Source organism: Pomacea canaliculata, linkage group LG11 (genome assembly GCF_003073045.1).
Source record: "Pomacea canaliculata isolate SZHN2017 linkage group LG11, ASM307304v1, whole genome shotgun sequence".
NCBI classification, from domain to species: domain Eukaryota; kingdom Metazoa; phylum Mollusca; class Gastropoda; order Architaenioglossa; family Ampullariidae; genus Pomacea; species Pomacea canaliculata.
The window spans coordinates 23,529,317-23,556,267 of record NC_037600.1 but is presented as its reverse complement, the minus strand read 5'-3'; the positions used below and the strand labels follow the sequence as shown (position 1 = coordinate 23,556,267).

Below are 26,951 nucleotides of genomic sequence, written 5' to 3'. Positions count from 1 at the left end.
GAACTACCTACTGGTCATGACGATTGCAACATGTCTCATGTTAGCTGCACCATTCAACAAGCAATCGGCTGGCGCCAAAACAGTGTAAGTGGGCCAAGTTCACCACCTGCTACGCACAAACACCACGTGCAAAACGCGGATCGAGCGAACGACGTCAGAGAAACACACCCGACCCAACAGCCAACCAGCGTGAACTGTTCAGTTCCAGGCGCCATGAACGCCGGTCAACCTCACTACGAGACAAGATCACGTCGTGCTACGACAGCTGACGCTACACAAAAACAACTACCCGTCAGCTGGACTAAAGCAGTTTCCCGCAAACCGGTCCCTAGCTGTAGTGACAGAAATAAAACTGCAGTCTCAAACAGACAGAACTCTAGAACATTAAAATCAACCTCCACAAAATGAGGACTCGGCCGTGGCCCAGAAAATGTAAGTAGTGCGCACACGCTGGTCAGCACAAATTGCTCTTCGCATGATAACCCTTCAGTCACCTTTATGTCGTGGAATATTGACGGTATATTGTCTAAGTTATCAGACCGTGATTTTATTTCTTATATATCCAGCTTTGATTTTGTCTGTTTAGTCGAAACTTGGACAACTGAAAACTTTACATGCGACCAGTTTTCTACTCACGAATATTTCTTGCTACCCGCAAAAAAACTGTCAATTCAGGTAGAGCATCGGGGGGGGGGGGTAATGCTTTTAGTGAAGAAATGTTTAGCAGATTCATTAGGAATATGATATAAATTATGAAAACATTATAGTCATAGAAATTCAAAGCTGTTATTTGGCACGGACACAGAGATGTACCTCATTTGCACATATTTACCTCCAGTTGACTCCCTTTCTATGAGGTATCTGATTTTAATAATGGTATATCCATTCTGGAGCATTGTTTACTGGATATTTTGGAAAAATTTGGGGAAGTTGCAGTTATTTATATGCGGGGACTTAAATGCGAGAACTTCCAACGAAAATCCTGTATATACTGACCTTGCAGCAGACTCACTGACACAGGCAAGTACATGCCCCACCAGTACCAGACAATCCCAGGACCAGACTTTAAACGATTACGGTAAATGCTGTTAGAATTTGCTCCGTTTTGACTTGTCAATTTTGAACGGAAACTGCAACGGCGAGGAAAACGGTCACCTTACATACATTTCCCAGTCTGGCTGCAGTGTCATATACTATTTCATTCTTTCTAGAAATGTTATGTATTTGCCAAGGAAATTAATTGTTGATGAACGCTTGGAGTCACAACATCTACCTTTAGTATGCACTTTATACTCTGGCCTGCACGGTAAAGTAGAACCTGACAAAAGTCCCGAGGTTATCGAAAAAATAATATGGAATCCTGAACTAAAACATACATTCCTGTCCAATCTTCAGTCCCCCGAGTTTTTAGAAAAGCTAGATAGAGCTAGAACCATGATTCACACAAACGTGAACACAGCTGTGGACTTGTTCACCGCTGGACTGAAATTCGCTGCTAATGATATGAAGAAGCGCATTCAACTGTCTAGGCGCGATAGAAGAAATGAATGGTTCGATAGCGAATGTTACGCAGCAAAGAAAGCAGCTAGGCGAGCGCTCCTTATGTTTAGGCAGACACGCACAGAAGAAAACCTTAGATCATACGTTGAAACGAGAAAGTTGTACAGAAAATTAATTTCCCAAAAAAAAGCTCACTTAAAATTAGAAGCTCTCAGAAGGATAGAAAATAGTATGAACGACTCGAGCACCTTTTGGAAAACCCTTAAAGCTCTCCAACCTAAAACAATAGCGAAAAATGGTATACCAATAGAAGATATAATTACTTCCAGACAGTCTTCAAAGGTAAGCAGGATAGCTACGTAGATACCCAGACTGACTACACAGACAATGACAGAGAACATTCCTACAACAGCGACTCAACTGATAGAGACATCACACCAGGTGAAGTAAGAGATGCGATTAAGCATCTGAAACTCAACAAAGCACCAGGTCCTGATGGAATTGTACCTGAACTGCTAAAACAGAGTATTGACACTACTCTTCCTTTTTTAGTAGAGTTGTTTAACTATTTATTCTCGTCACGCCAGTTCCCAGAAGCATGGTCAGAAGCCATCATCCATCCATTGCATAAGAAAGGGAATACTGAAGATCCAAATAATTATAGAGGCATTTCTCTCCTAAATATATGCAGCAAATTGTATACATTTATCCTAAATAGGCGGTTGTCCGAATGGCTCGAAGAAACAAGCGCTGTTGGCGAGATTCAGGCAGGTTTTCGCAAAGACTATTGCACAGCCGATCACATCTTCACACTATTTGAAATGATACAACAGCACCTCCTACAAAAAAAGAAATAATATGTAGCCTTCATAGACTTCCAGAAAGCCTTTGACTCTGTTTCTCGTACTAAATTATGGCAAGTGCTGTGGAGAAAGGGTATTCGGAGGAAATTGCACCGGGCATTAAAGAGCACTATACAATCGTAAAGGCACGTGTACGTTCCAAAAGCTGACTCTCTGATTTTTTCTACTGTCCTAACGGCCTAAAACAAGGAGAAATAACCAGCCCTATTTTATTTTCACTATTCATTAACGAATTGGCACAGGATATAATTCAGAACGGTAAACATGGTATACAACTTCACCCAGATCTTATAAAAATCTTCATTCTGTTGTTTGCTGATGATATTTTATTATTATCAGATACCGCTATTGGCCTCCAAAATCAGCTAAACACTCTATCCAGAAGTTCTGAAGAATTAAACCTCACAATAAACCTAGAAAAGTCAAACATCATTGTATTCAGGAACGGCGGTCATTTGGCAGGCAGAGAAAGAGGGACATGTAATGGTAAGCCACTGAAAGTAGTGAATTCCTATAAATATCTTGGTTTATTCTTTTTGACTAGATTGCCCTTTTTGGCTACTTTCAGTGATCTGTCCATAAAAGCAAAACAAGGCGTCGTTCAAATTTTCAAGACTCTTTGGAAAATTGGGAGTTACAATCCGAACCTTCTGTTTAAGCTATTTGACAGCCGAATAAGACCATTGCTTTTGTACGGATCTGAAATTTGGGGCCTAAAAACTCATCTCCCTGTGGAGCGAGTACATACCTTTGCACTGAAAAAGTTGTTAAATGTTAGCCCCAAAACTCCAAACGACATGGTCTATGGTGATACTGGTAGATTTCCCTTATCGATCCACGCCAAAGTTTCATGTTTGCGATACTGGTTACGTTTGACAAGACTGAACTCCAACAGGGTACCACGGAAAGCATATAATATGTTGTTGCAACTGCATAATAGAGGGAAGGTATGCTGGGTATCAGAAGTGTGTATGACTCTACACTCGTATGGTTTTGGATATGTGTGGATGAACCAGGGTGTACAGAATGTGAGACTCGTCCTTCGTATTTTTAAGCAACGTCTTATCGACTGTTACAAGCAAGACTGGCATCAACATGTTGCAGACAGTTCTAGGTTTACCGTTTATGCAACTTTAAAACCAAGTTTACAGATAGAACCTTATCTGCATATTGTTAAAAATAAGATTCTGAGAGATTCCCTAATTAGATTCCGTATGGGAATTTCTGACCTGAAAACTCATAGGTACAGACACGTGACTACTACAGAGCCAGACCTCAAATGCCCCCATTGTCAGACAGCGCAAGACGATGAAATACATCTTTTCCATTGCCATCTTTTAGAGGACCTGAGACTTACATTTTTGCCAATTCAATATAGAACCCAACCATCATATTTACAATTAATCTTTTGTTTAATGATGCCTCACACCTTAACTGTCTTGCTAGATACCTGTACTATTGCTTTAAACGTCGTAAAGTTCAAAGTGGTATTGTTTAATTATTCTGTATTATTTTATGTCATTGTCCATGATACGATATTACGATATATTATACCGAAGTGATTAGGCCTCATGATATTGTACAAGCTGTGCTCATCACCCGAATGTTGAGGCCAGATGGCCTGAGTCAATAAAAAATTCGTTCGTTCGTTCGTTCAGTTCAAGCTGGCTGTCGTGAACTCTGAGGAAGAGCACGTGGAGATGGTAGAGGTTGTGATTCCGTCCTTCGGCCTATCACACTCTCGATACCTCTACCAAATCACGTCGACATTTACCGCGTGCTCTCACACTAAATTGGTTATCAATTAACACTTTTAATTAGCTCGAGCTCCCAGCACGCATAACCCCAATGAGCAACTCAAGGCAATTTAGTGTATAAAAACAAAGTTATTAAGTATCGAGAGGATTATACAAATTACAGAAAAATGATACAGTTTCAAATATAACGATATGGTCGTTATCTAGGTGTCCCGTTATTTCTCTATCCCTAGTCTAGGTAACATGAGCCACTAATCAGCTTAACTAATACACACCGCACACACACTCGCCACTTATCTCTTCACACAAGTCTCTAGTCACTTGAGAGGCCCCTCCGATGCTGACGTCCGAGAATCCGTTGATGATGCTCCGTCGGTCGTAGCTGACTCCCTCGCAAGCGCTGAGACTCTGGCACCACCACGTGCCACCACGTGTCTGTCTCACGTCCCTAGGCCGGACTGCTGTATCAAGCATAACAGCGCCTACAGGACCGAAACTTATTCACCAACTTTGCCTCTACTGTTCGCGACCAAACAGATGCTGGAGATGAAGCGTCGTACACTCTACGACAGAGCGGGTCTTCCACACCTCTGAGTCGGTTGTGCCGGAGTTGTCACGATTCCCAGACAAACTCACAGCGGATAATCTGAACAACCCTGAACAAATTTCGGCTACAACCTTCCTCCTCGAGCACCAGTGCGAAAGACCGCGAGTCTTGACCGATCGCAGTACTAAATCCTCATCTCCAAGGATCATCCTCTCTCGCGATTGGTCAAACGTACTTCATTCAGTCTTACCTTCAACCATTCTGCTACCTAGCTACAACCAATCACTCCGTAGCTAACGCATGTTCCAGCCCACACTACACCCCTCTTTACCCCCACTCACTAATAACTCAATCTGCCACTACGGCGCCATACCGTCTGGTTTCCTATTCACTACCTGCATCAAACGGGTGGCAATAAATGGACATAAATGGTCCGCGGTCACAGGCCTACTGTTTCCAGGGGAGATTAACGGTGCTGAGATTCCTTGACCTTCTGTCCACCCGACGGTCCAATGCCGCCAAAGGCCGCCTACTACTTTTCGACATACCTCACCGCCAACACATTCCAAGGTTACCCATTTCCACGTCTGACAGTCTTCTTACCAGCGCGTCCGCCTGTTTCGTGGAGGGAACAGAAGTGAGACACCAACACTATAGCCCTATACTAGTTATCACATGACAATGGCCCCGAAAGGAGTTCTCTAACATCTCACTCTCCAAAATCCTAAACTCTATATGACCTTTACCTTTATATACATTTAGTCCTCGAGTTACGTCGTTTCGTGATTACGACGCTTTATACGACGCTCATTTCGACTTACGAGGTTTAGCGTCGTAAGTCGAACTGTACTTGCGCCTCATTACACGTGCGGCGGAGGTCAGAGAGTCCAGCAAGTATCTTTATTACTTATTTATCTTTGTTTATTACAGTACTGTACACTGTTATTACTCTTACAGCACTTACAGCACTTATAGTACAGTACTATATTATTAAACGTACTGTACTACAATATTTTACTGTACTTATGTTTATTGATAATTATGTAGGGTACTGTGTTAGGATAGGTGTTTGGATAGGCTAAGTGTTTGTAGTACTGTACTGTTATCATGGTACAGTACTGTATGAACGTATGATCCGACTTACGTCGAAATTCGGTTTACGACGCCGCGTAAGAACGGATCAACGTCGTAAGTCGAGGACTACCTGTATACATATGATATTTTGTATACGTGGGTACAAAAAAATTATTTTTTTTAGTTATGTGCGTGTTTGAAGGGAGAGATATCGCCTTACTGATTTTGTGGCAAAGTCGATGTCACTATCTGTATAGTAACATGAAAGATTTAGCGAAGAGAAAAATGGGGAAGGAACTGACCATCAGAATCAGCGATCTGTTGTGTGTCCAACGACATTGTTGTACACCACAGTACATACTCCATAGTGTGTTGACTACAAATAATGTTTACATTTACCTTGCTATTAATGCCTGGTAAACATCAAGTGTCATGTGACTGTCAGGTCCAGCCCCAGCCACACGTCGCTGCCACCAGTGTCCGAGTTCCCTCAGCACGTGACTACTGACGTCCCAAGGGGTCTTGGGGTCAGACAACTGATCAGAGGTCAAACAATGACCAGCGGCATCGGCGGCATCTTTTGTATGTGGTTTTCCAAGGCAGCGACACAGGTCCTTTACAGAATAAAATTGACGATCAGAAGAAAAATGCGCTAAACAGAGGTTTCCTGCTAATAGTTATGATGCCCCGTGTGGCCTTTGAGCTACATGGACTTCACCCTGCCTTAGTCTTTCCATAGTTCTTAGAAACTATACATTACGGTCTTGCTAATCAGTCGGTAAAACTGTTGACAGCACCCCCATCCATCGACACTTTTCTTGTCAAATGAGACGACCTGAATTACACATTAAGGCAGCGGTTCTCAACCTGTGGGGCGCGCCCCCCTGGTGGGGGGGGGGGGCGAGACGTGCTTACAAGGGGGGCACGAAGGTGGGCATTAAAATTTTTTTAAAGTTTCTTATTAGTGTATTAGTGAAATTAGCTTACATTGCTGGCTAAGGGGGCGCGCGCGGACGTACCTTTGTTCGTCAGGGGGGCGTCACAGGTAAAAGGCTGAGAACCGCTGCATTAAGGAAACAGAACTACTTCTCTTTCTTTCGTGGAAGATATGGTCGTGATTCGTCTTAAAACTATTTTAAAACAATAGACCCTTATAATGGTTTTGACACCTTAAGCACTAAATTTATGTATTTTAGAACTTCTATATCTCTCACATCAGACATCTATCAGACCTCTATCATCAGGACACTGGTTTACAATTAATATCGACCAATTCAACCTACAAATATTACCTGAGTGAGTTGTTTGTCATCAGCGATGGCCTGCTGTACCTGACGAGCCGTGAGGTTGGGGACGGCGATGGTCTTAGTGATGCGCAGACCGGAAGCGATGTCGGACACCAGGTGAGACAACATGTCCTCCGCCTTGTCCAATTGAACGATGGCCTTCTTAAGTCTCTTTCGGATGTGTTCTTCCATTTTCTGCTGTGACAGACCAAGCTCTTCTACATTGTCACCAACAGCCTTCACCTCACAGACCACTAAACCGTACTTCCTGTGAATAAGAAGCACATCAAAGTCGCCCTCATCCCAGTGTTCTGGCAGAGAAAGGAGAGGACTTGTAGCTAAGGACATCTGGCTTGCAGCAGCAGAATAACAAGGTTCTCCCAGGTACTCCCCGAACTTAAGTTGACTCATTGCGACAAACACTTCGCTGTTCTGTTGAGACATTTCCTGCAGACAAAGGAAAATGTGCTGCATGGCTGCATCGTCTCTAACATCACTGTCCTGAACTGAAGTAGGTTGTGGAATGGAGCTTTGAACAGCAGGAGATGGATTCACCGGTACTTTGCAGGACTGACCGGCCTGTCCAGATGGGTTCTGAAGGACCAGAACATCCTGACCAGCAATGGACTGTCTAGACATCGGCACGCGGTTGAAGTAGACAGGAGGCAGGAAGTAGGCGCGTGAGGCAAAGTCAGGGAAGGCGGCCTCAACCCATTTCAACCAAAACTCCTGAGCTCTCTGTAAAATATCTTCCTGCATCAAAGTAATTTTTAGTGAGAATGCCTTCACGATTAGGCGGATTATTCTTGCTTTGATATATAATTTATTTACTATGCGAAGAACACTTGTTGGTTTATTCGTTTTTGTAGACTTTACATTAGAAAGTAAAAGAGTGTGAACATACGTCTTTTGCTTTTCTTGAAAATAGTATATTATTTTAAAATAACTTTTTAAAAATCTTAACTTTAAAGTGATATTAATTATTTGTAGATAAGCTTTATTAAGTAAATACAGATCATTAACTTTGGAATCTACATTATAGAATTCTGCCATTATTATATAACGGGTTTGCTTCATTAAGTTTGAGAGCATGGTAAATAATACTGAGATGGGGTTCAACCTTTGCACCATTTTCTTTAATCGGCTACATATATTGTCAAGAGATGACTACTCAATAAAATGTCAATGGCATGGCATTGAATGTCGATGCCAGTATCTACCCTCATAGCAGCAAGTACCGATTGCGACAATGGGTTGGCGGTGGGCTACGACGAGAGACAACGATGTTGTCATAACCGGTTGATGTTCACCAAACAGCTAGAGGACCTGGATTTTGCAGATACTAGTCTTCTATGTCATCGGCAACAACACGCACAAACCAAAATGAGTAAGCTAATAGAGGAAGTAGAGAAGAATGGCTTAAAGTTCAATAACAAGAAGACTAAAGTACTAAGAATCAACAAGCAGAAACTCCCAATACAACTTTAAAGAGAGAACATTCTTGAAACATATCGCTTCGTGTGTCTGGGAAGCATTGTGAACAAGGAAGGAAAAGTAGAAGATGACACATCATATCAACAAAGCCAGACATACTTTGAACAGCCTACGCCCCATCTGGAACTCCCAAGCATTATCCTTCATCTTAATGAAACTACCCGCATCTTCAAAACCAATGTGAAGGCAGTCCTACTGTATGGTTCTGACACCTGGAGAGTGACAAACACCATCAACAACAACCTCCAGACCTTTACAAACCGATGCCTACGCCATATTCTAGGAAGATGGCCTGAAAAGATCTCCACCTGCAGCCTGTGGAAAAGAAACAGAAGGCTGCTATCCAAGACATTAAAAAGCGCAATTGGGGATGGACAGGACACACCCAGCTTAAACCAGCTGACACCGTTGCCAGGCAGGATTTCGACTGGAACCATCAGGGGAAGAGGAGAGCTGGGAGAGCAAAGCGGACTTGGAAAAGAACAGTAGAGAGCGAGGCAAAGAATGCCGGAACTACATGGGCCAAACTGAGGCGGATGAGGGTTGTGGGTGGGGAGCTGCCCAACACCGGGTCCGCTGACGAGAGCCAAACAACAACACAGGTAATTGTTACTTCTGCTTGGTTGCTTCTCTTTCCAGCGGGATAACGAATAGTCGAGAACTGTGTACATCGACATTCCGTCTGCACTGAGATGAATTCCACATGGTGAGGGTCTTCTTATTCAAGAACTTTTAGCAGGATACACTCTTTATTCAGCTGATGAGGACAAGGGTCGATTGATGTGTTCTTCTTTTGGTTAGTCATCATGCAGTCATACATATTTTTCCTGTGGTGCAGTATCAACCCCAGCACAGAACATCACAAGAAAAACAAAATGATCTGGTTCGTTATCTGGACTTATCCAAAAGCAAGTCAAAATTGTAAGGTTAAAGTGTCTAAGAATGGAATCTTCTAAAAGACTAGGTTTCATGAAAACTTCGTGAAAGTCATGGACCGGATTATAAATACATGAAAGATTACATCGACACAACGAGGGAAAGATTAAAGATTAAAGAGGGAACTTTTGCAGTACTACCATTTGAAAGCTCTTTAAAAAGGAGCAGTTGAACAACTTGCTTGCAGGGTGAGGTGATACAAGCATGGAATGCTTTTCGCCTAATGTCTACAAAGTTTCTCAGGAATATTAGGGCAGAAAACTACGAGGAACTTGTAGATGACCTGCTGATGAAGTATCACAAACTTGGCTGCAATGCATTTCTTAAGAAAGGACTCATTTTATAATAGTAACATGACTTTTAAAAAAAATATTGTTGACCAGTGTATAAGTGTTATTTTTTGATTGACAATCATGACATTATCCATGGTTACTTCGTGGACATCTCTTTTTGATGACTTTAGTCGTCATCACTACTTAATGTAGTTACTACACCTTCGAGCCAGTCATCTGATTGAGGAGCCTGACAGCATTGTCGATCTGTCTCAGGTCACCCTTAATGATGACAGTCTTCCTGTCAGGTACGGAGGATGGGTTGGGGTCAACCTGTACATCAGCACCTGACTGAGTCCGGACCTCCTGAAGTCGGTGGGCGTTACCTTCAATGATGTAAACAATATGAATTATTTTAAATGATTACAGTACAATAGTACAGTAGTACAGATTATCGTTTTTGTCTTCACATTCAGTCACTTCTTTTTAAATATTTACAATGCTGACATTACAGACTGTTTGTCACAAACTGTACGGTGGTGTTGCAGTGATCAACTTTCTTTGTCCCAGTGGGCAATTTAAACATGGCAAGGTGCTCTGGTTACAGTAGGTTAAAAATTAAAATAGTTCAACTTCACTGCAAGGTGCAAAGTTGAGATCTACAGGGAAAGGAAGGCAAATTATCTATACATATATACTATAAAACTAACAACTTGTATCAAGAATAATGATGTGCGCTCCAACAACATCACACACACACACACACACCGACATTCATCTGAGGTTGAGCAGCTAGACCGCCGATGGCACAAACGACTCTACTTTTACATATTGACATGGAATAGCGTTTACCTGAGCCACATAATACAAATTCTCTCGTTAGTAAATGTTCATGTATCGATACAATTCCCGAAGCTCTCCTAATTGTTTGTTGGTGACAAAAAGAAGCTAAATCCCTCTGTCCGACAGCAGTACTGTTCAATACTATTCAGACTGTTTCTATCATGGATAGAAAGATTGCAAAAACCAGTATACAAATGAAAAGGATAAAAGACTCAATAAACCTGGTACAATTATACAAATATAGTATAGAGACCAATATGTACAGATTCATGTGCAACACAATCCTCCCCGTGTCTGTAACACTTACACCGTATCTGCTCACAATACCACTTGTCTGTATTTGCAAGAAATACAACTCACCTGGGTCTGTAAGACAAGCAGCCTCAGCATCAGTCACGTGATGCAGGTAAACTTCGACTTTCCCTGAACCTCCTCTACCAACAGCCGCCTTCTTTTTACGCCTGCCCTGTTGGTGTAAACATCAGGTGTGACAATGAGATTAAATTAATTATAAACATATTCTAGATGTGAGGTGTATGTGAGAGTACACCTGCTCAAAGGGGAAACCATTTGATGATTAGAGTAACAAGAGTGACACTATACCGACCCAAACTGACGTTTTGTCACATGTACAGCGACACAAATTAATGAGACTAAAAATAGAGAATAGTAGTGGCAGACTAACTAAATGTCAGAATGTAGGAAACAAACTTTGAAGGATTAAGACCATATTACTGTGTATGTGAGAGACAGGAGATGGTCAAAGCATACCATTGTCTTCAGCAGCTACAACGACTGTCCTCTCTCACAACAGGTAACCAGACAGGTAACAGTCGTCTGCCCTCAACAGGACCCAGTCTGTGGGGAGCATCGTCTGTCGTCTGCAGGAAACTCGATGGAAGCTGTTCGCTGGATGAAGCAGATTCTGAAAAAACAGCCAGGATGTTTTCGACTTACTGTCACAGTGAAAGACAAGGCTTTGCTTACTCACAGACTTTTGTATATTGCATGTATATTGTATATTGTATATTTTGTACATTGCATGTACTTTGCAAACTTTATTGTAATAAATAGTACTTTGAATGTTTAGCTCAAACTCTATACACTGATGGTTCGGCAGTTTAAACAGTGACTTAGTGTATTGTTAGGAACGTGGGTTATTCCCCATCTTGGATGGTCACTTTCATGTCATAACTAGTATAGGGCTGAAGTGTTGATGTCGCACTCTTGCTTTTTCCGCAAGTTCAGCAGACAAGCAGCCGGACGGACAAGCGCAGGGTAGATCCGATAGCTTAATGGCTGCCTATCCTGTTGTCCATCAGAAGAAAAGGACGGTCGGTGTCGGGTCGCTCAAGGAGGGAGAGCGGCGATGGACTGTACTAGCTAGGTTGTGATTGGTCGTAGCTGGTAACGGAATGACAGAGGTACCTGGGAACTGTTTTTGATTGTCATCTTAATTGGACTCTAAACACTGAACACATTGTCAAACGTGGCCAGCAAAGACTGTACCTTTTGCGGAAGTTAAATAGCTTCTCTGTTAGCAGAGCAATTTTAGGTCGTTTCTACCAGTCTTTCATTGAGAGTCTTTTATCCTTCTCATTTGTATGCTGGTTTCATAATCTATCTGTTCATGACAGGAACAGTTTGAATAGCTTTGTCCACATCTGTTCCAAGATAATTGGTATTAAACAGAGGAACTTCACTTCCTTCTGTGATCAACAATTAGTTAGGAAAGCTTCCCGCATTCTGTCCATACCTGAACATGTGCTAGCAGGAGAATTTGTTTTATAAAGCTCCGGTAAACGCTATGCCATTTCAGTATGCAAAACCAATAGGTATCTAAAATCTTTTGTGCCATCCGCACTCCAGCTACTCAATCACAGGTGAACTATCAGCGGTGTGTGTGTGTGATGGGTAGGTGTGCATGTTGGTTTTTTTTTCTTTCTTTTTTGTTATTTTTTCATATATATTTATTGGAAACAGAGCACACCTCCCATTTTAATTTCCCGTTGGGACTAATGAAGTTGATTGTTATTGTTACACTACAGTAAATTATGTAGCGCAGCACGTTAACCTGCGACTGACATTTCGCGCGGTCAGGTCGATAAATCCTCACTTGGAATAAAAATTAGCATAAAATTCGTTTCTCTGTATTAACCTTGACCCTAATGTGTAAGTCGGAGCAATTAAGCCGGCACTACGCAAAGAGTGTGTCACGGACAGTGGACATCATGGGGTTTGCTTTTGTTTGTTGTTTTTTTTTTTTCTTCTTTTCCGCGTTAAAAACGTATTCGTCGTGCGGCCCCCTGGACCTACGTCATGTGACCGTCGTGACGTCAATGGTCTTTTAATTACGAAACATACGCTTGAAGCGATGACTGCTCTCACGTCACCGGCCGCAGCGCCCTCTGTCTGTCGCTGAGTTTGTCAGCGCGTCTGCCCGTCTCGTGAATAGAGCAGAAGTGTAAACCACACTACAGTCGTGTTACTACTCTTTCGTGACATCACCACACTGCTAGTCTGCTCCGTTTTACTTTAGGTCTTCCTCATCTTCTACATGAAACCTTACTCTCCTCACTGCCGGTACTTGACGATTTCTGAGATGCGGTCAGTATGAGCACCTCATTTAAAGCTTAAGCTCAAATAGTATTCAGGCAATTTTATTCTTGCAGTGGGGAAAACAATGTGTGACGTTTCAACAGTAGAATTTGGGTCACAGACGTCACTGACATGTTATTTCCCTGAGGATGTCAGCAAGACCAAGAAAGACTTGGCTGTCTATCATTATGCAAGCGATGGTCATAGAGGTATTCTGTATTCAGAGATATTTTACTTTGTGCATTTCTATTGTTAAAATTAACAAGTTGTATGTGCCTGTGTGCAATGAGAGATGCTTAACGTTAGAGAGAAATAAACTACTATGGTATATAAAATTATAATTATGTTACATATACGAAGAGCTTAGTCAAGTCATCAGTCCAGCCATCCGATTGGCACTCAATACCCTGTGTCTCATACAGTCCCAGGTGTGTCTAATAAGTAGTCCTCACTTTGTTAAGTAAACTGCAATGTTGTGATGAATGATAATAGTATTGAAGATATATGATTGCATGTTGTAAATGTTCAGTTCAGTCTCTTTGTACTTTTCTGGTCTTTATCTTGTACGGTAAAAGCCAGCAACCGACAGTCACCCTCCAGATGCACCGCGGGAATGCTATCACAGTATATGTATTATATATCGACGCTGGTACTAGTATACTAAAGAATTTTCACATTTTATCAGACTGCAAAGTTTTAACAGACAAATTCAGTAACACAACTGTAGCTGGCCCATTACAAACATGGCGAAACAGAGAAAAATATAATTATGAAACCGGCATAATGTCTGTCTCTTACACAATCCGTCTCTTCACACTAATCTTAAATAAACTTTAAAACTAAATCCTTAGTCGTGTAACTTAACAAGGCTGGCCTACTTTTTAACTCAAACCAAGAAAGAAAACATTATCCCCCTCTAGTTATAGCCTTATCAAAGGTAGTCTAATAAAGGGACACAACTCCACTCATCACTCCCCAATGTCTGCTCAGCTTTGCTTCCCTTTGTCCAATGAAGTCGTGGACGATACTTTCGTTCAAGCTTTTATTAAACCTGGTGAGAGGGATGTCTGAATTATCCAAACCAAACATGTCTCACGATCATCTACTGTCACACTATGTTTCTTTTCTATCGTTCGCTTTTCAAAGATATAAACATCTTTCATCTCGACACAGTTCAAGGTCTAAGGTCATCGATTAAATTATGGTGAATGGAGATTATCATGGGAATACATTCGGGGTTACATTTTTAACAAAAAGGAAACTTGTCACACTACCTGTAGGTATCCTTACGCGTGTAGTGTCACGTGGTACGTGTCCGTAGTTTCCAGGGCTTGCACTACACAGCACTACACACTACACAGCACTACACACTACACACTACACAGCACACACTACACAGCACTACACAGCACTACACACTACACAGCACTACACACTACACACTACACACTACACAGCACTACACACTACACACTACACAGCACTACACACTACACACTACACAGCAGGCATGTAGGTGTGTCGCCACTGTATCGATCACACAACAGGCTTCGGCGCCATTTTGATACAAGGAGCAGACGTGAAGAATGGAATAGTTTGCGATCACAACGATGATTTTCTCAGGTGACACAGTCTTGCTGTTGTGACATTAACGACACTGACAAATGTCTGTGACAGAAGGCGCGGCGTCTGTACGTGTCGTCTACGTGGCAGTCGCTGTGTCAGGATGTACTTGCTGCCCTGACAACCATTCCACACCTGACTGCTGCCCGGGTGCAAATGGGCTTCCGTAGAATAATTAAGCGCGCATATATAAGCCCCGGGCCGCCACAATCATTATTTATTTATTACTGTTTTCTTAAAAAGCAGCTGGCGAGGTATATTTTACTATACATGATTTTGCTTTTTAATTATTGATCACGAACTTGTGCTGACCTGACAGGTGAGTCGTTTATTGCCAGCCTGCGTCTGTGTTGTGTCAGTCTGACGAGGCTCTCCAGGCAGAAAGTTAATGTCGCTATAAGGTGCAAGGAAACTGAGAGACATGTCTGTTGCCAGTATACACTGAAACCCTTGTATTCTAGAATTTATTTTTCTTTCATTCCTCCCCTCCCCCAGCCTTTACAAAAGCTAGTACCAAACTGGATTAATGATTTATTGCGTTTGACAGCTACTGGCAACTATCCGATTGGATGAGTTTCACCCCTTATCCCTCTACAATCGCCTTTCCCTCCTGACAGCAAGATTTTGTCGTTGACGCCTCCCACCCGCCCAATGACCTGTTGTGTCTCATGACCTCTGGGGTCAGGTACAGAGCTTCTCGGTGATGATGCCTTTACTCTTCACTCAGGCGCTGCCCGATAAACTAACAACAGTTTGTGTATCTATGTCTCCCCATAACACGCACACAGACACGCGTGCATACAGCAAGAATCACACTTAACAAGCACAGTGTGTTCACAAGTTCGTACATTTACTAGCCTCCTGCATCAGACCAATGTTTCATTGCTTACAGCACATGGAAGACTTGCTTGGCAGGTTGTGGGAGATGTTTCACTCTACACAAATAAATGTTACAAAGCACATAAAACACAGTGCAATATGTATGAAACAAAGACTACAATAGTCTTACTGCCAATAATAACACATCACAACGCAGTGCATGATAAGTACAAGGACCAGGTTTGGGTCGTTAATAGCAAATCAATAACAAATTATGATTAAATATAAAATATTTCAGTCGGCAAAAATAATATCATCAAAACAAACGATGGCGACAGCCTTGTAAGCAATTTAAAGTTCGCTGTAAGCTATTTTACATTTTAATTGAAATTTTGAAATTTTATTAGGAAAACTGAAACGCTTATTAGGTCACGTGGGTAAAACAAACAAAAAAAAAAATAATGTGCATGACAAGGTATTGTGATAACAAGTATCTGTTACATACTTACCGAGGCTGTGTCCGGGTCACGGTAGTCACACCGCACCAGGGCAACGTCTCACAAATTTTCTCATTTTGAGCTGATTGCTTTGTGACATTTCCCACTGGATGTTTGGGTCACATGACGAAGTTCTCCAATTAACATTCTCCTTATTTACTGAAATTATAAGGTTACTCAAGGGTTACCTTCTACAACCTAGTGAAGACAAAGAGCCTCATACCTGGTGACAAAGGAGTCACATACTTTAGTAACTCTTCCTGTAGTAAGTAACAAGGAAGTGTCTTTTAGTCTAGATGCCAGAGAGTTCTACAACAGTATATCTTTTTGTCGCTTAGTAATTAAAGTAAAGAGTCCCATAATATAGTAAGTACAGAGTCCCATAATATACTAAGTAAAGAGTCCATAATATAGTAAGCAAAGAGTCACATAATATAGTAAGTAAAGAGTCACATAATATAGTAAGTAAAGAGTCACGTGGCCTTGTAAGTAAATCTTCCTGTAGTCTCGTCAGTAAACGTAGAGAGTCCTATATACCAGTACTCAGGGCAAAGAGCGCCGTAGCTTAGCTGCAGTGAACATGAGAATGACAGATGGACGAAGAGAAATACACAGCTCATCATGCTATCAACTCACAAGCAAAGACGTAAGTATTGGATAGATCAAATCTTTGTCCGCAGGTGTCTTCAGACATGGATGTTTTGATGGTTACTGTAAACGGTTCGTAGACTGGACTTCGAACCTGCAATGATGATGATGATGATGATGATGATAATGATAACGACGAAAGCCGTCATGAACACAAAAATAAGTGACCTCACTCTTGTACAACATATTCATGTATACACATCAAGAACATATGCTAAAATATTTAAAGAAATGCAATGAAGTGGATCTGAAGTACCAATAACGACAAAGACAACAATAATAATAACAAAGATAACAGTAAAAACCAAGAACGACAACAGCAGAAAGAATGACAAAAACAAAGGGCAGTTGCAGCAGGAAGGACAACACCATAAAGTAAACGAGAAAAAAAGAAACAAAATGGGGAGCAGCAGCAAGAAAATAAAAATAAAGAACAGCAGAAAGATTGAGAACAGCAGCAAGAGCACCAACAACACATACAACAGTAATGACAACAGCAACAACTCTACGTGAAAAGCTCGAGCAGAAAGGGAAAGAAATTGTGTAAAGAAAACAACAAATAAAGTGTTGAATACCAGCAAAGGGTGGCGCACTCTGACTGTGTAGGTCCTCTCTCCATTGTCCTCAGTCTCAGTGAGTGTCTCTCCAATGACAACTGTAGATAATGAGTGTCAGTCGGCTATACAGACACTAGTACAGCTTACAGGCCGAACCAAGTGGAACATGAAATATCTATCAAACATACATGATTTGCAACTCAAAAAGGATGAGGAACAGTTGAACATTACATCGATAGATTCGCACTTCTTTCCTTCTGACAGTGTGTGAACTCATTTTGGCTTTCAAAGACACGGTGAGTACAACCTGATGTCCAGCACACAAATAAACAAACTTATTCTTATTAGTTTTGTTTTGTGACTGCAACTGTGGTGTGGATAGGAGCTTTTGCAGCCTGAATCACCGGTTTCCAAACCTCCACTCCAAATAAAAGAAACTTTATTGTGAATAAAATGGTTATAGATAAAACAATTTGGTAAAAAGAATGTCGATGAATGTATCTCAATGGTTGAGGGCAAAGACAAAAGGAAGGGTCAGATGGCGCCACTCACCCATGTGATACTGGCAGTACAATTGAAGTTGGTCCATGATTCTGCTCGTGTTTAGAAGACAGGAGCACGAATGACCTGTTGTCAGGACGGCGCAGAAGATGGTGAAGAACAACAACATTGTAGGTCCTAGTGTGGCTTCCCCTGTCAAATGTGAGTGTGTTACCGATGAATAATTAAGCCTCTTCTTCCTACGCCAGGGGTCACGTGACAGGTTAGATTCTCGAGAGAAACAACCGCTGCCAGCAGAAAACAAAGACTGAGAGAGTGAAGAGTGCCTGCTAGAGTAGTGAATGCCCTCTGTGGTCGGGGCAAGGAGTGATATAAGTCAGGGACAGACACGTGTACTTCTCATCACTCGCCAATTCATTATCGCTCTGTATATCATCTGCACAATAAAAACAACCTGTGGACGACAGTTTGCATGCTTATTACGATGAGGTTTCACTGGCAGTAAAGAGTCTTGTCCTGATGGTAATACGCATGCAAGCTGTCGTCCACAGCTTCTGTGATTGTGCAGATGACTGAGCGGACAGTCTCAGGCGTTGGAACTACGTCAGCACACTGTCACTGAGCACGTGCGGAAAATAATAGAACGAGGGAGTTACATGTGTGATAATGGTTGCGAGTTCAAGTGAAAGAAAACAGATGACACTAAATCACAAAACACGAATTTTTTTATTAATATATACAAGAAATATAAGTATTGGAATATCATTAAGCATTTGACGGAGATCCAACCTGCCATGACAATGTATCTTTACTCCTAACTGTGTGTAAATGTCTGTATGAGTATCTATGCCTGCCCTTGGGAGCAAAAGAAAAATTTCTGTCTTGGGTATCCTCGACAGACAATAAAGTCTGAGTTGATTTGATTGAAAGTCGTAGACCAGGAGGTGAGGCTGAGCAGTTGACTGACCTGCTGTGTGCTGCCTGTTTGCAATGAAACAAGCAAAGTTAGACACTAAGAGGCTAAAATGAACTGATACAACTGCTAGGGCGAACATTCTGTCGAGGTTTCAATATAGTTACCTGGGTGCACTCACACACCTGGTGTCAGTGTATACGTGAGATGTGTGTGTCGTGTTTATTTAAATGTTTATGTAAGAGCGGGACAGCGAGAGACGTTTATAAACTTCGTAGTTGTGAGTTTTAATGGAGGTACTCATAGTCATCTATGATGTTTGTTGTCTCCTACTCATCTGTGATGTTTATTGCACCGTTTGCCTCTGTTTATGATGGTTCTCCAGTTCTTGTGCTGCGTCACTTCCTACAACAGACATCTTCCACCACTAACGGCTTCTGTCTCCTCTTCTTCCATCTTTGGACTGAACTTGATTTTGTGTCTCCTTTACTGACACTTGTAGTTGTTTTAGCATTGGGCAACAGTGAGGACTGTTGTGTCTAAAGACTGACAAAAGTCATTTCAGACAATCAGCAACAAAGCATAGAGCTAGTGGTTACATATTATTTGTGCATAGACCTAGTGATTATATATATATATAATACAGCTAGTGGTCATATCTACCTTGCGGCGTGTAGTGCATGCTCGGAAATACTTACATACCAAAGATGTGATACACAGGTGTGTGAAGGGTCGCCATGTTTTATCACCAGGTGTGTCTCACTGACCTCCACAACTCTCTTCCTTCTGATCGCTGTAAGGCAGCCTGGGTAAGTTGTTTGTTGTTTGTTTGGTTATCGCTTAGTTATTTTACTGTTAGTTAAAGGTTGACTACCGGTCTTTTCAAATCGTTGTTGTCAGCTTTTGTTTGTAGATGACAGACACTGCTCGTTAGCGATGACCTTCTGTTGCCTGCTTCCTGAGTGAGCGATGTTATCTTCATCGGTAGCATCGCCTCTTTCTTTAGGTTTAGTACTCGGTCTGTCATCTCACTTCTTGTGATGTGAACTGTCGAAAACAAACACGTGACTTTGTTTGCTGGATGAGGTCTACTTTGCTTTTACATTTTATTGGCTGCCTTCTCTGACTGTCGCCCCTCTATTCCTTGGGATTCTGTAGTTTTCTGAGATATGCTCAGCGTACGCTCGCTAGGGCTTCTATAGAGTTCATTTTAATCTTTTATGACATCTTTTTGTCAAAAAAGCATCAACTTACAACTCAAGAACAACCAGCACACAGCGCAGGTCACCGCTCTAGCCACGTGACCCCAAGACACAGGACAGCTGCAGTCAAACACACAAGTGACATGTCTAGTCACAAGTTACACATGTGTTGACTCCATCAAAACAGATCGCGAAAAGGTTTTCTTTAGTCAAACAGTTCATCGACACACAGAGGTACACACGTGCTTTATTGTCGCCCTCATCATCGCTTTCCTGACAGATGACAGTCGCTGTCCTCCTTCATCCTCCATCCGCATGACGTCACTGAGGGCTAACATGACGTCAGCAATGGCTGATTGTCAAACTTTCTGCCGTGACATGTCACAGTCAGGCTATAGTGTGTGTTGTGACAAGATGTTGGCAAACTGTAACAGTGTCATGTGATCGTGGTGTAGGTATTGTATCCTGTCATTGGTATTTATTGGTTTATTTGCTGTGTGGTGTATGTTTATATTGTCAGCCTGGTGTTTGACTGTTGTAACAGTGCGCACGTGGTGCCTGTGGGTGACGTCACTGTTAAAACTATTTTAACCACTTAACAACAGTTTGTACCTGTTTTAAACTGACAACAAAAACTTTATTGAAACACTCATCGTGAAACGTGTTGGCAACATTTATAAAGGATGTGAAACAACATTTGTACATCGTGTGAATGTGTTTGTTTTAAACAGTTAAACTTGTAACATGTGTTGTATAAGTGAGCCGCTAGTGTTTGTTGTGTTTACATCAATCAATCGCTCAACGCAATGAAGTGAGTTTTGATGAACAACCCGTCACATTCAAGCGGAGACAATCACCAGTTGTGACGTACAGCGGGACATGAGGTCAAGTCGGACAGAGGTAATGTAGTGTGGTAACAACTTAGATCTAAATAAATCATAATCAGGGTCGTTGAGACAGACGACGACTTTTCTCTCCAGACCACGAACACGTTCTCCACCCGCCATCCACACCACGTCACTGCGGGCCGTGGCCAGGTCCTCGATGTCATCGTCCTCCATCACCCGGACTGGGATACCCGCTTCTCGTAGTCCCTTCACCATACCCGAGTTGTCACTAACGTCATCCCAGTACAACACCAGCACGTCTCTCCACTGTAGACATCGCTGTGTTGTGCCGCCGCTGGTAGAGGTCAATGTTGTAGATGTTGTGCTGCTCTCTGTCAACATGGATATAAACAATAGTCTCGTGACGTCATCATGTAGATTGAGAGACACGTCACTGTCAGGAACGCGGTTGTTTGCAATCACTCTTTCTTACTCTACATGCACGCGTTCCCTTGCGTGTTCTTCCAATCAGTTAGTTATCACAAACGATTTGCCGTGGGAAACAAAACTTTATATTATTCAACGTTAAATAAAATACACAGTCCACAGATCTTCTAGTTACGTACAATTTCTCCACTCCTTCGTTTTCACGTTCGTTTTTACTCCCTGTCCATTCTTCACTCTTTTTCTTCTATCGGCTCTCTAACGTCCTTCTTCTTCTATCTGCTCTCTAACGTCCTTAATTCTTCTTCTATCTCCTCTCTCACGTCCTTCTTCTTCTATCTGCTCTCTAACGTTCTTCTTCTTCTATCTGCTCTCTAACTTCCTTAATTCTTCTTCTATCTGCTCTCTAACGTCCTTAATTCTTCTTCTATCTCCTCTCTCACGTCCTTCTTCTTCATCCGCCCTAACCTCCTCTCTCCCTAAAAAAACGTCATCCCAATCCAAAACTCCGTCATAAAAAAAATGCCGCAAAACACTTTCATGCCGACTGGCAAGCGCAACTATCTCAAATCTTTAAACAAAAGACAGGGGCAACAACCCCCTGTTCTTAATAGTCCGGTCCGTGACATTCCTCCCCCCTTACAAAAAAAATGTTCACATTTTTGCTATTCTTCTCATTTTCTTTCATTACCATTACTATGGAACTTCTTGATCTGTCTCCGTTCGTGACAAGGCGTCTGCTAATTTGTTGTTAGTATTCCACGTAGATTATCGCTCCTAGAACCTGAGGTATGAGTATCTATATCATCTGTTTTTCCTGTTGAGGTTTCGTCTAGAACTTCCATTGATATACCTTTCAACACATTGGAATCTTTTGATTCTTGTCTCTGTGTTGACGATGCCGGACTTTCTCTTTCTCTGTACTTCTCGGCGTATTTTTCGTTTGTCAATGCAACTTGATCCAACTCTTTGTTCTCTTCATCTTCGCCTTCACCATTTCCCTCGATCATATGCTGGACGATTGCCTCGTCTTCAGTTTCATATTCAGACTCACCCTGAAATTTTTCTTCTTCAAGTTTGATGTAAACCTCAGCTTCGTCATCGATCTTGCTCTCGCGATCTACTTCTCCTTTATAGCCGGGAATATCCTCGCATTCCTCCTCTCCTTTGCCCTTCATCTCAGCCTCAGCCTCACTTTCGTCTTCACATTTCTCTTTGTCGATCAATTCGATCTCTTTTTCGATCTCACTTTTGAGACCGACTGTACTATCAGCATCACATTCGACGGGAATTGAATCCTCTTCTTGATTTTTCATCTTAACTTTGACATCGACCTCCTTCTCGACTTCGCTTCTAACCTCACCTTCGACTTCAACATCGTCTTCAACCTTACATTTTTTCTCATCCTTATTCTCTCCGAACTCTCCCTCTTGGACGCTGTGGCCACTAATGCCCCAATTAATTTCAGATGCACCCTTTTCCAGTTGTCGGGCATCATCATCAATCTTGAACTCGCCTGAATCCTTAACTACAACGTTCAGATTGCTCTCAACCTTCTCTCCTACTTCATGAATATCTTCGAGCATTTCGTTTACCTCGTTCTGGATTTTGTCTTCAATCTCAGATTTAATTTCTCTTTCTTCCTCCGCTTCGTCTTCTTCGTCAAATCTCATTTCGAAGTCGTCTTTCACTTTCTGTGTTTCGCCCTCATAAGCAGGCACGTCTTTGGCTTCAGTTTCAGTTCCACATTTTTCCTTCACGTCATCCTGGAATTTATCTTCCACCTCAAATGTTATCTCTCCTTCGGCTGCAGCGTTGCGTTCATCATCACTATTGTTTTCGTGATCTTCTTCACCTTGGATATCGCTTCCGGTCTCAATCTCGTCTTCTACTACAGCTTTTCCTTCCTCTGCATCCTTAGTTTCGAGATCTTGAATTACTTCATCCTCAATGCATTCAACCTCAGATTTTATCTCCGTTTCTTCTTCAATTCTTGTTATATCTTCACCCTTCATTTTGAGGTCTTCTTTCTGATATTGGATGAACACTTGCGGTTCTATCTTCTGTGACAAAAGTTCGAATTCAGTAGGATATGGTGGTTGATGCACTTTCTTCACTTGTGAACGAGTCACCACAATGGCTGTGGATATGTTGTCTTTCATATTGTCCTGAACTCCCGGAATATTTCCTATGATCAAATCCGTCACAGGGTGTTTGATCACACAGCATTTCAAATAACCTTTGTAAAACGGTGTGTCCACGTATACGCGAGCTATGGGGAAAGTTTCAACATTTCCTCCAAACGTTATGCAGGCCTGGTTGTGACCCAGGTATTCGTGGTCCTGAACCAGGTCAGCTCGAATTCCCGCTGTGGTTGCGCCAGTGTCTCGCAACACCTGGACGTTTTTACCTCGGACTGTCCCGGGATAAAGTTCCAGGAGTCCCAGTTCTTCCTGCGTGGTGGAAGAGCATAAAATTCCAATATTGGCTGGCTTTGGAGATGTTCGAGGGTTGGGCTTATCGCGATTAGTCCCTAGTGTGTTGGCACACACTCGGGCAATGTGTCCGAACCCCTGGCAGGCGTAACACTGGATCTTTCTCTTAAAAGTTGGAGACCTCTTCTCCGGTGATTGAGAAGTGCTGGTCCTGTTCGACGTGGCGCGTGACCATCCTGTCGGTCGCACCTCCCTGGGTCCTCTTTCTGGTATATATCGATCCCTTGGAAATCGCGTGCGGCCGTCACGCGGCCCACCCATGCGAGGTGAAAGCGTGCCCCAACCTGCACTCTGACTAACACCGGCGAATTCTAGGCCGTCACCCCCTCGTGCTCTGTATTTATGTGCCTCGCGATAATGTTCTGCACTGTCAACCATTTCCTGAGCGTTCTGGAAGCTTCTTTCTCTCAAGAAAACTGCTAAGTCTCTGGATACACTTTGCAGAAACTGCTCCTTTATTAATAGATCGTAAAGTCCTTCATACGTTTTTTGGTTTTTGGACAACTCAATCCAACTGTTGAATAATCCCACTAAGCGGGCGTGAAAAGATTTCATCGACTCGTCCTTTTGTGGTTTCGCCGATCTAAACTGATCTCTAAATCCTTCAGCTGTACACTGGAATTTGATCAAAAGTTCTTTTTTAGTTCATCGTAATCTACAGGTCCATCTACACATAGCCTATCATACAATCGGAGAGCTTCTCCGTGAAAAGCCGTGGACATTTGTAATGGCCACATATCCTTAGGCCACTTAAGAGTTTGTGCCTGGGCTTCAAATCGCCTCACAAAGGCGTTGATATCATCCGAGTCTTCTTTGAACTCTTGAATCTTTTGCGTGAGTGTTCTTGAAACTTGACTCCCATTACTGTTGGACGCACTTGCATCGGTTCTACGTTCCAAACGTAGTTTCTCTAATTCGAACTGACGCACAGCTTCTCTTTCTAATCTTTCAGCTTCAGTTTTTCTTTCTGCTCTTTCAGCCTCAGCTTCTCTTTCTAATTTTTCTTTACCTCTGTCAAAACGTTCGATACACTGCTGGACGTACTTTTGGAGTGCACTATCTGTGTATCCCAGCTTCTCACCCTGTGCTATGAAGCTATCCACGTCCGGTAACTCCATGTTTATGTGGAGTGAGCTGAACAATCTTCACAGACCCGTAGAACTGGAGACGAGGAATGGCTCACACAACTCCACAAATTCTCAACTCAACTTACTACACGAGAGATGAACACCTATACTACGAGCCCACGACAAATCACGTCCGGGGTCACCATTGTCAGGAACGCTGTTGTTTGCAATCACTCTTTCTTACTCTACATGCACGCGTTCCCTTGCGTGTTCTTCCAATCAGTTAGTTATCACAAACGATTTGCCGTGGGAAACAAAACTTTAAATTATTCAACGTTAAATAAAATACACAGTCCACAGATTACGTACAATTTCTCCACTCCTTCGTTTTCACGTTCGTTTTTACTCCCTGTCCATTCTTCACTCTTTTTCTTCTATCGGCTCTCTAACGTCCTTCTTCTTCTATCTGCTCTCTAACGTCCTTAATTCTTCTTCTATCTCCTCTCTCACGTCCTTAATTCTTTTTCTATCTCCTCTCTCACGTCCTTCTTCTATCTGCTCTCTAACGTCCTTAATTCTTCTTCTATCTCCTCTCTCACGTCCTTCTTCTTCATCCGCCCTAACCTCCTCTCTCCCTAAAAAAACGTCATCCCAATCCAAAACTCCGTCATAAAAAAAATGCCGCAAAACACTTTCATGCCGACTGGCAAGCGCAACTATCTCAAATCTTTAAACAAAAGACAGGGGCAACAACCCCTTGTTCTTAATAGGCCGGTCCGTGACATTCACTAACACACTGTCTTATTTACAAGACTGTTTCTTACCCGTTCGTTATTTATCACACAGGTAAGTGTTTAACTGTAAACAACGTTACACTACACAATACCCACACCTACCTGTAACACCATCACGGAGACTGTGTAGGAAGCTGGCCACCTCACGACCGCACGTGACACAGTCAACTGGCCTGTAACCTGAGTGACCCTGACCTCGGTGATACAGTCGTGTGACTGGCGGGCCGTCTGTGTGGTTGGACACACCTCGGTCACTGTACGGCTGGACAGCACGGTCTGTAGTGATCATCACGTCCTGCTCAACTTCCCTGACAACAGCCGGAGGAGAGCGGAGGGGTCTGGTTAAATATTCCACTTGCCAGCCAGCGGGTGTGTATTCATGGTAACAACTTGCCGCCCAAAGATGGAGACGAGGAACTTGTGTCAGCAGCAACTTACACAAAGTCTGAAAGTTGTTGATTCTGTAGCCAAGACTGTAACATAGGATGTAGCTACAGGTATTACACTGTGTATTATAATTAATGTGTGATTCTTTTTGTGTATCATATGTAATATTGTTACCAATGATGTCATCAAGTAAGTGATGTTACAATAATGACACGTGCTGCAACACAAATCTGTGTAACTGTCGATCTTTTAAAACAAATCTATGTTGACAACACAACACCTCCATCAGGTGTCACAACTGTTGAGGAAACATCAACTGTTAAGTACCGAATAATTTTAATCCGATAAATGAAGACAACATCTACCTGTGTGTCTATCATCACATCACACGCTGTACAACTCACCTGTTACTCCCTACTTCATCAGCGATGACGTACAACGACCCTTCGCTCGCCGCCTGTGACAAGTCGTTGGCGGCCTTCTCCACGTCTTCACCGCCATCAAGATCATACTGCAGGAGGTGAGGCTGACCGGGTGACACACCTGCTGACTGTTGTGTCTTTACTGTCTGCAGCAACAGGTGATACAGCATAATGCACGCTACACGGCTCTCTATACACGTACTGACAACGTAGACGTGGTGACCACACCGCAGCCACTGTATGGCCATCAGCAGCAGCACCACAGTTTTACCTGTACCGGGCGGTCCGGTGACAAAGAGTGTGGGAGGCGCCGTGTGTAGCAGGTGAACTTGCTCCGGGAAGAGTGTGATTACAGCAGTATAGCACTCTCCTGTCCACCACACGGCCTGACCCAGGGTCTTGACACTCACACGTGGAGGACATGTGCATGGCACACTCACTGTTGTCGCAGGACCGCAGAACCTGAAACAAACAAATGTTGGAGACTTGAGCTCATCTTACTGTTAAAATATCACATCACCTGCTGTGACTAACCCTGTATATTGAGTGATTTAACTTATTTACTAGAAATACTTTGTTACATTC

At 42.5% G+C, this 26,951-nt stretch overlaps 1 protein-coding gene and 1 long non-coding RNA gene across 4 annotated transcripts in view; both read right to left on the bottom strand.

Moving 5' to 3' along the window:
* The window catches only part of LOC112574793, a 453,350-nt gene that overhangs the window by 264,579 nt on the left and 161,820 nt on the right, over positions 1-26,951 (bottom strand). The window lies entirely within an intron of this gene.
* Positions 15,622-18,204, bottom strand: LOC112574852. 2 transcript variants are annotated; one of them, XR_003101500.1, is made up of 5 exons: positions 17,867-18,204; positions 17,333-17,412; positions 16,746-16,851; positions 16,122-16,268; positions 15,622-15,728 (listed from the first exon to the last, which is right to left on the bottom strand). It is a non-coding gene; the product is annotated as an uncharacterized LOC112574852 (long non-coding RNA). The 2 variants fall into 2 exon arrangements; XR_003101499.1 differs by having other exon boundaries at positions 17,333-18,204.